Below are 14691 nucleotides of genomic sequence, written 5' to 3'. Positions count from 1 at the left end.
TTTAAAATTTATATTGAGAAAAACGTTTGTATTTTCAGTATTGCCATAGACAAGCATCTACATAAGACCTTTTGGGAAAAGTTTTCAATTAGCAATAATCGTGCCTTGAATAAACCTCATTGGCTACGATACTGCCACTGAGCAAAGCTTACATAAGACTTTTAAATTGATTGTTGTTTTATATCAAACAACTTTTATAATACTCATTTTTATTGTTATAATATTTTATAAATTTATGACAAAAAATTTGTAGGTATTGAAAGGGTGGTCTCTGGGAGGTGTTGGGGTACAAAAGGAAAACAAGAATGTGATTTAATTATATTTACTTAAAATATGTTTTTAAATGGTAACAAATTCAGATAAATTGAAATCATGTAGCTTTTGTCATCATATTGCAATAAAACAAAAGAAAAAGAAAACTGAGCTGAGGATGAAAGCAGCAGAACCTGGGAATGAAACTTATTTTACTACACAAGGAAAGGATACTAAAGGAGGAATCACACAATTAGAAGAAGAACTATTTTGCATTCAGATTTACAACAACTCTATTCTTGGAGCTGAGGAGATGGCTCAGGGTTAAAATCACGGGCTGCCCTCTCAAAGAAGCAGTTCGATTTCCAGCTCCCACGTGATGGCTTACCAACGTCTGTAGCTCTCCAGGTTCAGGTGATATAATGCCTTCTGGGCTTCCTGGGCACCAGGCACAGATGTGATGAATGTGTGTGTGTGTGTGTGTGTGTGTGTGTGTGTGTGTGTGTGTGTGTATGCGTGCATAATACATACAGACAGACATACAGACAGACATATACATACAGGCAAAACATTTATACAAGGAAATTTTAAAACATTCTGAAAATGAGGACACAGAGGTCCTCATTTGGTCAGACTTCAGGGAAACAGAAACTCAAATGATTAGTGACAATAAGAAAAAGGAGAAGGAAAGAGAGGAGGAACGAGAAGGATGAGGAAAGGAAGAATAGGGAAAAGGGGAAGAGAGGACTAATGTCAACACTGTATAGATTAAAATATATCCTCGATTCCTACTAATTCATTTACTAAAACCAACCTTAAAAAAGAAAGCATCAAACCTTTCATGATATCACAGAGGGTGCATGATCAGGATAGGCACCAAGATTAGCTTCCTTCCAGCACAACCAAGACACCTGCCTTAGAGTTAGAAGTACAGATTCTGTCATCAGCTACAGCACTGATAGGAGATGCTCAAGTCCGACTTCATAAAGCTAGGGAGCTTTTAATTCATTGTAAATGCATGTGGATCCCGCTTACGTAGAGAAAATGCTCACTATTTTTGAAATAGAAATGAAAAGAGGATCAGTAAGATATACTTGGCAGTGGTTTAGATTATCTGGGTTTATCTAGCCAATAATACTTAGAATCGTTTATAATTGAAATATGGAGTGGGGATAAACTCAGTTATTTGTTCTCTAAAGTGGCTTCCTAAAGCAAATGGTTCAAGTTGAATAATTTACATTTTTCGAAGTCAAACTAGAAATTATGTATAAGACCACTGAAAAGGTAATTCTTTTTTGGCACAGAACCAGGCCACCAAACATCAGTTTTCAAAGTAAAATAAGGAAAATTGGAAATTATATGTCAAACCATTGTTAATCTATCTACCATATTATTAATCCCTAAAAAACTACTTGTATGCGTTAGTTCCAAATAAAGATCACTCCCGTTCATTTGTAGGAGACACACATACACACACACACCTGAATGCCTCAGAGAATTTCATAGACTTCAGATACCATTTGAAGTAAGAACCATGAGTTAACCCTGACATCTTCCCCATTCCTTCACACGATATTTCATCCTTTCCTCATTTACAAGTCATATTTCCATACTATTAATCTTAATCACTCAATAAAGACTCCCAAGCATAAGATTATATTTATTTTCCTTTAACAAGAAAAGTCTGAACTTACAGGAACACAAATGTTCTACCTTCTTTTTTTATCTTTGAGTGTCATTTTACTCTGACTGGAATGATGGAGGCTTAACTGAGTGTTGTGTCGCCCAAATAAGATAGTGCCTGACTACCAAAGTTATGTAAAATGTAAACATAATGTAATTATAAGTTTCCAGAGATAAAACTTTTAATTAAGAATTCAATAATTTGTGAAGAATAGTTAAGGTTCCCAAACATGAATGGAGTACAACAATGAAGTGCTAATATCTGTTTAAATAAATAAAATAGAAAATAATAACAGTGTAATCCAGTGATGAGGATCTGAAGCAGAAGGAGTTCTTCCATATAACTGATGGAATTATGAAACACTACAGTCATTTTTAAAAAGTTTTAGGCAGTTTATAATATAGCTAAATATGGGCCTACACCAGAATCCAATATTTTCATGCTTAGGTATTTATTCATGAGGAATTGAAACATGTGTTCATGCAAAACCTTGTTGAAATGCCAAGTCAGCTTTATTTACAAGTATCAAAAAGTGGTAAACAGCCTAAATATCAGAAAAGTGGATAAGCTATGAGTAGTGTAGTTATTAAAAAGAACACTGTACCAAAAGAATAAAATGTCAGAAGTTGCTCTTTGGTTACGGTGTTTTTCATGGCAATAGAAACCCTAACTAAAACAGACACAAGCCAAATGTAGAGGTCTATGACATAGACCATTTAGCTACTACCTTTTAAAGTCAAAATGGTTTTCTTACACATTTATATATTTCTTTTATATTTATAGAGTTTTCCCATTAAATTGATTATTTATTCACTTTGCATCCCAATTGCATCCTCCCTATTCCCAGCTGCCCCTCACATAGTCCCAGTGATCCCCACTTCCCTGTTTACTCCTCTGAGAAAGGGGAGGACCTCCTGAGTACCAACCCACTCTGGCACATCAACTCACTGAATATGAGTCACATCCTCTCATCCTCTCCCACTAAGGCCATGCAAGCCCAAGTTAGAGGAACAGGATCCTCAGGTAGGCCATAGAGTCAGGAATAGCCTGCACTCAAGTTATTGGGGAACGTGTGTGCGTTAAGACCAAGCTGCAGATCTGCTACATATGTGTGGGGTTGGGGAGCGTATGGAAGGCTAGGTTCAGCCCATGGGTGCTCTCTGCTTGGTTGGTGATTCAGTCTTTGAGAGTCCACAAGGGTCCAGGTTAGTTGACTTTGTTGGTCTTCTTGTGGAGTCGCTATTCCCTTAAGATCCATCAATTCTTCCCCTAATTCTTCCACAAGACTCCTAGAGCTCCATCTAATGTTTGGTTGGCTCTGGATCTCTGCATCTGTTTTGGACAGCTGCTGGGTCAAGCCTCTCAGAGGAATGTTATTCTGGGCTCTTCTCTTCAAGGAAAACACAGTATCATTAATTATGTCAGGGATTGGTGCTTACCTAGGGAATGGGTCTTAAGTTGGGCCAGCCATTGATTGGCTAGTCCCTCAGTCTTGGCTCTATCTTTGTCCCTGCACTTCTTGTAGCAGGATGAACTTTGGCTCAAAGGTTTTGTGGGTGGGTTGGTGTCCTTATACCTTCACTAGGAGTCCTGAGTAGCTACAGGAGGTGGCCATTTCAGGCTCCATATCCTTCCATTCTAGGAGTCACCCACATAGACTTGATTCTCTCCTATACCAGATTTCTGCCAAGTGCTAGAGGTGCCCAGCCCTGCCCACAACTTATTTCCATTCACTCTCAATGTCTTTTCTCCCTGGCTCTTCATACACCTGATACCCCCTTTTCCACTTCCCACTCCATCCTTTGTGCCACCCAGTTCCCTTCCACCATCCAACTCTGATGACTATTTTATTTCTGCTTCTGAGTGAGATTCAGCATTCTCCCTTGGGCCCACCTTATCATTTAGCTACCTTCTGTCTGTGGATTGTAGTGTAGTTATCCTGTACTTTATAACTAATATATACTTATAAGTAAGTATGTGTTGTCTTTTGAGTCTGGGATCCCTCAGTTAGGATGACAATTTTTAGTTCCATCTATTTGTCTGCAAATTTCATGATGTTCTTATTTTTAGTAGCTGAATAGTATTCCATTCTTTAGATCAACCACATTTTCTTTATCCACTCTTTGGCTAAGAGACATCTGGGTTGCTTCCAGTTTCTGGCTATTATGAATGAAGCTACTATAAACAAAGTTGAGTAAGTATCCTCATGGTATGGTGGATCATCTCTTGGGTATATGCCCAGGAGTGCAATAGCTAGCTAGCTCTTGAGGTAGTACTATTCCAAATTTTCTGAGAAAATGCCAAATTTACAGAGTTGATACATAACTTTTCACTCCCACCAATAATGTAGGAAGGTGCCCCTTGTTCCATATCCTCTCTAACATGTTGCTATTGCATGAGGTTTTTATCCTAGCCATCTGATGGGTGTAAGATGGAATCTCAGAGTCATTTTGATTTGCATTTTCCTGTGGAGGAATCAAAATCCTTTATTTCAAGCTGTACTACAAAGCAAAGCGGTCAAAATGCTTTTTAGCATTCATGTCTTTAAATTTATTTCTGTACTCTTGGCTCACATGGATTCTAAGTAGCTTATTCTCCATGAGGTAGCATGAAATACTTCCTCAGAGCCATTAGACCCCATTACATTCTTTCTTACTCGAGGTACCATTTTAGCTCCTCACTTCAGTGCATCTACACAAAACAAGAATTAGAATTCAGCAGTACAGAAATTTTTACTGAAGTAGAAAGCATATCGGAGCAGATATATTCCCTAAGTTCTAGTGGGGATAAGTCATAGCTTTATAATTCCCATTTTTATTGTGCCTCATTATAAATATCCAGAAGGTAGTGTCTCAGCACCTGGCATGTTATTCTAAAATTGGTTTAACTGAGTGAATAAGAGACTCAAAAACCTGCAATTCTGGTGTGACATGTCATAGACAGAATACAGAGAGAAGAAAGAAAAGACAGATGCACAGAAATTAGTGAGAGAATGAAGACACAAGATGCATCAAAGATTAGTGTATTGACTTTTAACCCTCAAAAATGTAAGAATGAGATTATTACAAAAAGGATCTAGTTGAATAAAAGTTCTGTTTTGTTTGAGACATGTTAATTTTATTATTGTAGCAAAATACTAGTTAGAAATTTAGTGTAGCAGATTTAAGATGGAAACTGAAATGAAGGTTATATTCAATGACATTGCCCTGTATTAATTAATTAAATAAGTAATAAAGTACAAATGAAAACTTTGAGGATGCCTGAAATACAGGAAGCAGATTGTAACTGAAGGATGCACGCTAGATGGAAATGTCCACAAAGAGATTACAAATTAGTGAATGTGCCAGTTACTGATCCAACTCTGAAAAGTCAATCAACTGCAATATCTTCACCACCAACTGCATGACGCTTTATTTACCTTCATGAGTCAAGGGCATAAACCAAGTGCATAAGCCACATGCTCTGTGCTGTTTTTGGTCTGGAGTACACTGTCAATACACAATGATGTATTAAATCTAAATCAACAGAAACCAAGGACATCTAATTGTATTCTTTTCTATCTCATCAAGCTCCTTTTGCGGGTACAATATTCATCATGTAACACCTCCCATCAGAATTAATTTTCCACAATCTCTTCTATACTTGCCACAGCAAAGTATAATTATTTAAACCTACAAATGTATTGCTTGACTTCTAATTTTTATTTTTGTTACCAGAAATCAATTTTCCTATTCATTTACCTAACTATACCTCATCCATGAGTTTGATTTGGTTTGGTATTTCTGTTTGTCTTCTCTTTTTCTTTACTTTAGTGAAGCTATATTTTTGGCACATAATATATCCAGATTATTGCATACTCAGGAATCCCCTAAGAGCACATAACTGAAGCAATAATATATGCACAGCGGATCTGGTGGAGACCTATTCAGTCTCTATATATGCTGCTTCAGTTCTTTTGAATTCATATGAGCTTGGTTCATGTTGATGTGGAGCCCTTTGTTCTCTGGTGTCCTCTGTCCTGTCTGGCTCCAGCTTCTATTCCACAGGGTTCCCAGGGTTAGATGAAGATATTCTATTTAAGGCTGAATGTTCCAAAGTCTATCACTTGTTTCTTAATGTCTGCCTCTAGATCTTTGTATTTGTTCCCGTATGCTTCAGGATTAGGCTTCTCTGATAATCACTAAACGAGTTACTAATCTATAAGTATAGCAAAATGCCATTAGAAGTCATTTTCTTAAAATATCTTTGAATAGTAGTTTGGAGTCAAATCAGATATTGGTTGGTTTCTCCAACAAAATTCGTGCCACCATTGCCCTAGTATATCTTACAGGCAAGACACCATTGTAGATCAAAGGCTTTGTGAGTGGCTTGATGCTTCTTTTCCTATTTTGGTGACTGGCTTGGTGTTTATTTTTGTATTTTGGTAGCTTGCAGAATACTTATCTGTACCACAGATGAGAGCATATAAGAGTGAAGGTTGTATGTAAGCTCCACTTCTCCATATTCAATGATTTCCATAATTGTTGCATTTAGCAATGGGTTCTTATTTGTGGAGAGGAATCTATAATCTTGGCAACAGCCTGGGTTGTTTGGATTTTCCCGTTGGATCACTTTGGCCAACAATTCAATAAGATGAAACCCAATTCCATTACTACAATCTTCATTTCTTGATAAGAAATGGCCACTTGTGACTTTATCTGCCCCATTATTTGTGGATTTAATTTAGATAACTTTCATATACATATGTATTTTATGATACTTCTACTGTACTAGTTTCCATACTATACTTCAAATGGCCCTTAATTTTCTTTGTCTCTACTTGTATTCCCTTATTACCTTCTCCCTCACCTCCCTACCTAAACTATTCTACTTTTCCCCAGTCCATTCATAACTATCTATTCTATTCCCTTTCTTAACAAGATCTATCTGTGCCATCAATTTCCTTACTCTACACCTAACATATGGCTTTTGAGGAAATTTAGCATGGTTATCAATAACTTAACAGGTAATATACACATAAATAAATAAATATACATGAATGAATGCCTATCACACTTGTCTTTCTGGGCCTGGAGTACCTAAATCAAGGATGATTCTTTTCTAGTTCTACTTACTGTTTTGGGAGTTTCCCTAATTGTTGATTGGCTAAATAAGGATTGCAGAAGGTAATCATTGGGTGAAAGATAAGGTGGGATTTCCGGGCAGCACAGCCAGAGAAGGAAGGAGAGGTTTGGGAGTCAGAACAGGTTGGAAGTGCATCAGAAGCTGCAGATATGAAGGTATCTTGGGGTCCCAATAGTTTGTAGCCTCTGTGGTTGCTTGCAGAGGCAAAGGGGAATGAGGCAGGATATTCTTCAAGCAGCCTTTGAGTTTCAAAATATAAAAGTTTCGAGTGTTTTCAGTCCACAAGGCTGAAAGGAGCTGGATAAGCAGGCACTGTGGCATCCGGCAAGCAGGGAGCAGAGACTGGGAGAGCTAGCATGGGAGCTGAGTGAGACCAAGGTGGTAGTTGGCAGTCAGCAGAACCAGCCACAGAGGGGTAGTGGGGGATGGGGATAGCTCTAGGTGTTCTCCAGGGGGAATGGGCAGTATAGAAGAAGAGTCAGCAGCCGTGGGCATGATCTTAGAGCTAAGTTGTGAGGGGCCACAGTACCTGGAGGGAGACCAGGCAAGTGTGCTTCCTAATATTACATGCTACCACTTACCTGTGAATTTTAGTATTTCATGTTTTCGGTTTTATGATAGCTTCATTGTAATTTCATTACCTATTCTGTTGAGCAGCATGTAGGTTGTATGTAATTCTTGTTACTATGAATGGAGCAGTGATAAACATAATTGAGGAAGCGTCCACGTAATAGAATGAAATATCCTTTGGATACATGCTCGATAGTTGGATCTTGAAGTAGATTAATTCCCATCTTCCTGAGGAAATGGTACATTGATTTCCACAGTACTTATACTCCCACAAACAATGGGTGAATGTTCTCCTTACTTCGCAGCGTAAAGTTTCACTCATTTTCTTGATGTTAGCCAGTCTGATGAGTGAAAGATGAAATCACAAGTAGGTTTGATTTGCACTTCCCGGATGATTAATTATGTTGAACATTTCTTTAAGTGTTTCTCAGCCAGATAAGTTTCTTCTATTGAAATATTCTGTTTCAGTCTCAATCTTATTTTGTAAATGTTATTTGTTTTCTTGATATCAGATGTATACTTCATAAAAACCAATCTTTTCTCATTATGTAGGGTGCCACTTTCTTCAAATGATGTGTCCATTGCATCACTGATAATTTTTGGTCTCATGAGGTCCCATTTATTAATTATCAATTGTAGTCCCTGTGTTAATGATATTCTATTCAAGGAGTCTTCTCCTGTGCCAGTGTGCTAAGACTATTCCCCATTTTCTCTTCTATTAGGGTCAGTGTATCTGATTTTCAATTGAGGTCTTTGATCCCTTAATTAAGTTTTGTGCAAGGTGACAAGTATAGATCTATTTGCATTTTCTTACGTGTAGATATCCAGTTAGCCAGCAGCATTTGTTGAAGATGCTGTCTTATACCTGGCTCATTTATAAAATACCTGATGTATTTATTTAGGTGTACAAACTAATATCTGAGTCTTTAAATCAATTCAATGGATCAACATGTCTGTTTTGTGCCAATAACACGTCATGTTTATTACTGTAGTTCTGTTGTACAACTTGAGATCAGGCATAATGATTAATCCTGCAGTTATTTTGTTACTCAAGATTTTTTAGCTATCATGGGATTTTTCTGTTTCCATATAAATTATGTTGCAATTTTGATAGGGGTTGCACTGAATCTGTAGAATGCTTTTGGTAGGATTTTTCTTTATTAATACTAATTCATGAGCATGGAAGATCTTTCTGTTTTCTGATATCTTCTTCAGTTTCTTCAATATCTTAAAATTGTTATAATACAAGTATTTTATCATACAAGTATTTTATTTGGTTGGTTAGAGGTATCTCAACTATTTCATATTATTAGAGGCTACTGTGAAATGTTATTTCCTGGTCTTCTTTTTCAGTCTGTTTATTATTTGTATAAGGAGGACTACTGATATTTGTGATTGAATCTTATATTCAGCTACTTTTATTTAGATGTTTAATAGATGCAACTGTTTAATGGTAGACTTTTTAGGGTCACTTATATATAGCAGCATATGATCTGCAAATAAAAATATATTGAATTCTTACATTTTAATTTGATCTTCATTTGTCTTATTGATCTAGCTACAACTTCAAGTACTATATTGAACAGGTATGCAGAGAGTGAACAACCTTATGTTGTTTCTTATTTTAGTGGAATAGATTTAAGTTCATCTCCATTTAAGTTGATGTTGGCTATAAGCTTTCAGTAAATTATCTTTATTACATTTAGTTATATTCCTTGAATCCCAAATCTATCCAGGACTTTTATCATGAAACAGTGTTGGACTTTTTTTCAAGTCTTTTCTGTATATAATAAAATTACCATGTGGGGTTTATTTTAATTTGTTTATATGGTGGATTTATTGACTTTGTATACTGAACCAAATCTACATCTCTGGCATAAAGCCTACTTCATCATGGTGGATGATCTTTTTAATATGTTCTTAGATTAAGTTGGTATTTCAGCATCTATGTTCACAAGGGATATTGTTCTGTATTTCTCTTTCTTTATTGGGTCTGTGTGTGGTCTAGACATCAGGGTAATACCTCATAAAGCAAATGGGACAATACTGTTTCTTGTTCTACTTTGTGGAATAATGTGAGGTGTATTTATCTGTTCTTTGAAACTGCTCTAAAATCCCATTTGGCACTTCTTTTTTATTGGTTGGGAGGCTTACTGACTGTTTTTATTTTACTGGGATGTGTGTGTGTGTGTGTGTGTGTGTGTGTGTGTGTGTGTGTGCATGTATATTGCTTATCAGATCTTATTTTAACTCTGTTAAATGGTAGAAACAGTTTCTTTCTAGATAATTTTCCAATTTGGTATAGTAGAGGAATTTAAAGTATGTCCTTATGATTTTATTTGCCATATATAATCATTGTCTTGGAGGCTTACTGCTCAATAAGCACACCCTTTCTAGATCTTTCTGAACTCTGGCTAGCTGGTCCAAATGAGCTTTTCTGTCCCAAACTCCTCTTCAAGCTGAATGATTCAAATTGGTTTCTCTCTGCTTTTAACTTAATTGCTCTGCTTAGAAAAAAACTGCCTCTGAATTCCAAGAACTGTACTGACTGCAAAAACTGAGTAGAACTGAACAGAGCTGCACCAACTCAGCTGCATTCATCTGAATTGCATTGAATTACATTTAACTGAAATCAACTGAACTCTACTGTATTGTCTGAATGCAACTGACCAGTACTCACTGAACTGTCTTCTATCTTTTATTCAACAGATGTAATTGTTGTCTTGGAAGCTTACTGCTGAGTAAATTCATTATTTCTAGCTCTTTTTGAATTCTGGGTGGCTTGTTCAACTCAGCTGTTCTGGCCCAACCTCCTCTCCAAGCTGACTGATTGAGATTGGTTTCTCTTGGCTTCTGACTAAATTGCTCTGCTTGGTGTAGGGGAATTTCCCTTAGTAATTTGATTGGCTGATAAAGATAACAAGAAGTTAATCACTAGGTGAAAATATGGAGGTGGGATCTTCCAAGCAGAACAGGAAGAGAAGGGGAGAAGAGCAGGGTCAGATGAAATGGAGGAAGAAAAAGATGGAGGAAGAAGAAGATGGACCAGAACCATGTGGCCTGGAGGAGCCACAAGTAACTAGGGATTTCATAGCTGGGCAATAGTGTAGTGAAGTGGTATGTTTGTCTAATCTAAGCATGCTGCTTGCAATTTTATTATTGAGTTATGTGTTGTTTGCATGGGCATTTGGGGGTTGGAGATTTACCATTATAAATTTGGCTGGTATAAGTCTCTAGTGTTTTCATTTCATGGGGCTAAAGGAAGTGTTCTGTAAGCCAGCCACAGGAGGTAGATAGCCTGAGAAATGTGAGTGGCTGTTCCAGACATTTTAGAAAAACTGGTTAGCTTGGCAAGCTAGCCACAGAAACCAGGGCAAGATGACCTAATAGTGCTAACCAAGGGGGGTGGGGTTGGGGGTGGGGGCCAAACTGCTGATGCCAGCAAATAGCCAGATTTATCGTGGGTTCATTTTTAAAACTACACACTACAGCTTGGCATCACACTAACTCTAGCAATTTGTTCTAATCTGGCTTCTCATTAACTTGTTCTGTCTTTACCTGCAACCTGTCTCTGTAAAACTATCCAAGTAAAATGGCTTCCTCTCTTTCTTTCTCTCTCCTTTTCTGATGCTCTCTTAAGTCACCCCTTTCCTGTCTTTTCTCATGAAAGTTGAGTATGTCTTATATCTGATTCATGCTGTCAAATCTTTCTCTGATTCATCACTTTGCCTCTAAATTAGATATCACTTTCAAACATGGCTGCTTCCTTCTACAAACTAACTTTTCCTTCATGGTTTGGTATTACATTTTTAGTATATTCAGGACATGTTTGTGCCCATATTCCAGCCAGAAAGGTTAAAGGTGTGTCTGTATTCCAACCAGATTAGACAGACCTAGAAGAACTTTGGATGTGGTCCCTTGCCAGAGCAGCCTTGTTGTTGGATTAAAATTTCTTTACACTTGCTGATTTTTTCCAATTCTTTGTGTTTTTTCCACTGAGAGGATTATGTTTTTTCTTTCTACTCCTTTGGGGTATGATTGCTTCTTTTTGTTATACAAATTTTAGATGTGCTATTAAGTTACTCATATGAGAGCTCTCCATTTTTCTATGTAGGCACTTGCCTCTTGAACAGCTTTTATTGTGTCCTATAAGTTAGGGTATGTGGTTATATTCATTTTTATTTAATTCTACATTTTGTTTGTTTGTTTAAATATTTACTCATTTTTCACTCTGCAGTGAAATTTTCAGTTCCCATTGACCCATAAGGTTATTGTTGTTTCTATTGTGGTTAATAATCAGCTTTAATCCATATAGAAGGCAGGGAGTTATTTCAATTTTCTTGTATCTATTAAGGCTTACTTTGTGTCCACCTATATGATCAATTTTGGATAAAGTTCCCTGAGGTTCAGTGAAGATTTATTCTTTCATGTTTGATACTGAAGTTCTCCATTCTCAGTGTGAGAGATATGTAATTTCAACTCCAGTATTGTTTCCTTAGCAAACTTGGGTACCCTTGTGTTTGGTGCACAGATGTTAAGAATTGCAACATCATCTTAGTAAATTTTTTTCTTTGATGTGTATATATGTCTTTCATTATGTTGGGTTTGAACTCTATTTTGTCAGATATTAAAATGTCTACATCAGCTTTCTTTTTAGATAGGTAAATATCTTTACCTATCTATTACATTGAGGTGATATCTGTCTTTGAGCTCTGCCTAAGACTCCAGAAGAATACCTTTTCTTCTCCAGCCCTTCAGGTACTCACTACTCCTTCCAAATCAGAGCGTTCTGCCTCTCCCTTTCTGCCTGGCATGCAGACTCCCTAATGGGAAGGGCAGACCTTGAATCCCATTTCTGACTTCCTCTCCCTGCATAATATTAATGGTTCCTGGGTACCCAGAGAGGAGTCAGGAAACCACCATTCATCCCAGATCCTGTTGTTTCCCTTTCTGGACCAGGGGTATCTGATGCCCCTGTATGAAACAGGATGTGGACTCCATTCTGGACTTTGCTCTGCCTCCTCCAGGCAACATGTCAGTGGCACCCAGACACCCCGCCGACAGAGAGGCAGACCATGGTACTAGAGATCATGGACTTCCAAACGATTTCTGGTGACAGCATGGACCACTGACATCCATATGGTGTTCTGTGTCAGAATTGTCTTTGGTGGCAGTATAGACTATAGACATCAACACAGTCCTCTGATGCAGCATGAGCAACAGATACCATCATAGACAGCCTTTGGCAGTAGCACTGTCCAAGGACATCAAATGGCCTCAAGTTGTAGTGAAGGCCATTCATATCAACATGGCCCCTTGTGGCAGCATGATCCATGGACACAAACATGGCTTCAGGAAGCACCATAGAACACTGACATCCATATGGCCCTTGGTGGTAACAGAAGTCATGGACATCAACACATCCATCCCTCTGCTGCTGTAGGACCACAGGTATCCACATAAACTTCAGGCTTCAACACAGCCCAGGCAGATACCAAAGTGACCTCCAGGGGCAGCCCAGGCCATAGAGGTCTTTCAAGGAGACCCAATCCAGAAAGTGAACTGTTCTTGGACAACCTATCTTTGTTCAGAACTGGTACAATCATGAGGCTGGGCAGGGTGTTCAGTGGTTGATCCAGGCTGCTGCATATCATCCTACCTGTCCTACTCAGCCAAGACATGTTTCTGAATCTACTGCAGCCTTCTTTCACACCTGTCACTTCCATACTGGGTCTACCATGCACTCACCGATCTATTGCTCTATTTTTCCCACCTCTCCATCACATATGCATTGATCCTAGTGGCACTGGAAACTGCACTATTCATATATATGCATATATATGTGTATGTGTGTTTGTATGTATATGTTTATGTTTATGTACATGTACATGTGCATGTTTATGTGTGTGTATGTGTATATGTATGTGTATGCGTAAGTGTATATGTATGTATATGTGTGTGTATATGTGTATGTGTATGTGTATATGTATATGATATTTTTTTGCTCAAACATCCTTTACATGTAAAAATTTTATTGGAGTGAGTCATGGGTCTGATTCAAGATTTCTGGTTTCAGGAGAACCATACACACAGAATCATTCCCAACACTTTTCTCAGTTATCTTGCTGTTCCTAGAGTCAAAATAATGTGCCGACTAGATAGGGCGTTTGGGGCAGGCTCTGTTCACACTCCTGGCTGCCGTATGGTCTTCACGCTAGCGGGGCTTTAATTTTGTGCCTGTGAGCACTCTCAGGCCAGCATTCAATCATGATGTGTTTCCACTGGGAGAACTCTATGCTGCCACACACCACTCTTCCTTTGTGTCTGCGGTGGGGTATGTTTATTGTGCTTGTAGGCTGTGAGCAACACTGTCGCCCCATGCTTTTCGCCAACCAGCTGGGCAAGCACTATGGAGTGCTGCCTGCCTCAGTTGCTCCATTTTGGGAGCTGGCTGATGGGCCTAGAGCCAGTCGTCTTTAATACTGACCTGTTTCTTGGTTCTGATCTGCCATCTTTCTTTCCGATGTTATGTGTCCACTTTTTAAAAGCATCTTCCCATAAGACTCCCTTTTATTTTTCTTGGTTGTTCCGGAACTGTTATGGGATCTGCGAATTCCACCTCTGCTGCTGTGTTACCCTTCACAGCTTCCATAGGCCTCTCAGACACCTTGGACCTCCACCGAGAGTACCATCTCTACTATCTTTGTTTCCTCCTCTTGCCCTGACATCTTTATTGTATAAATCAAAACCTTAGCAATTTTCGTATTCCCTCACAGCATGCCTTAACTAAATTCTCCACTGGAATCTTGTGGAGTCAGGAATGTTTTAGATTAACATAATTTTTTTTTTGACAAATGCATGACTTAGTTAAGTAGAAGTGAAAACTTGTTATATTTCTTGATCAAGGATTTTAATTTAATAAATGAGTAACACAACATTTGCGGGCTTATAAAATAAATATGTACACACCCAAAGCAGACAGATCTACTTAAACTCCAAACTGTTTTCATCTGTTTACAATATATATTAATGGTAGAAAGATATCTTAGGTTGAAATGTAT

The 14691-nt window shown here is 37.9% G+C and overlaps 1 pseudogene; it reads right to left on the bottom strand.

Moving 5' to 3' along the window:
* Nucleotides 1-19: 19 nt before the first annotated feature.
* Nucleotides 20-149, bottom strand: LOC116075614 (annotated as a pseudogene).
* Between the last annotated feature and the right edge of the window lie 14542 nt (nucleotides 150-14691).

Source organism: Mastomys coucha, unplaced genomic scaffold (assembly GCF_008632895.1).
Source record: "Mastomys coucha isolate ucsf_1 unplaced genomic scaffold, UCSF_Mcou_1 pScaffold3, whole genome shotgun sequence".
NCBI classification, from domain to species: Eukaryota; Metazoa; Chordata; class Mammalia; order Rodentia; family Muridae; genus Mastomys; species Mastomys coucha.
This window is presented reverse-complemented; position numbering and strand designations above follow the sequence as displayed.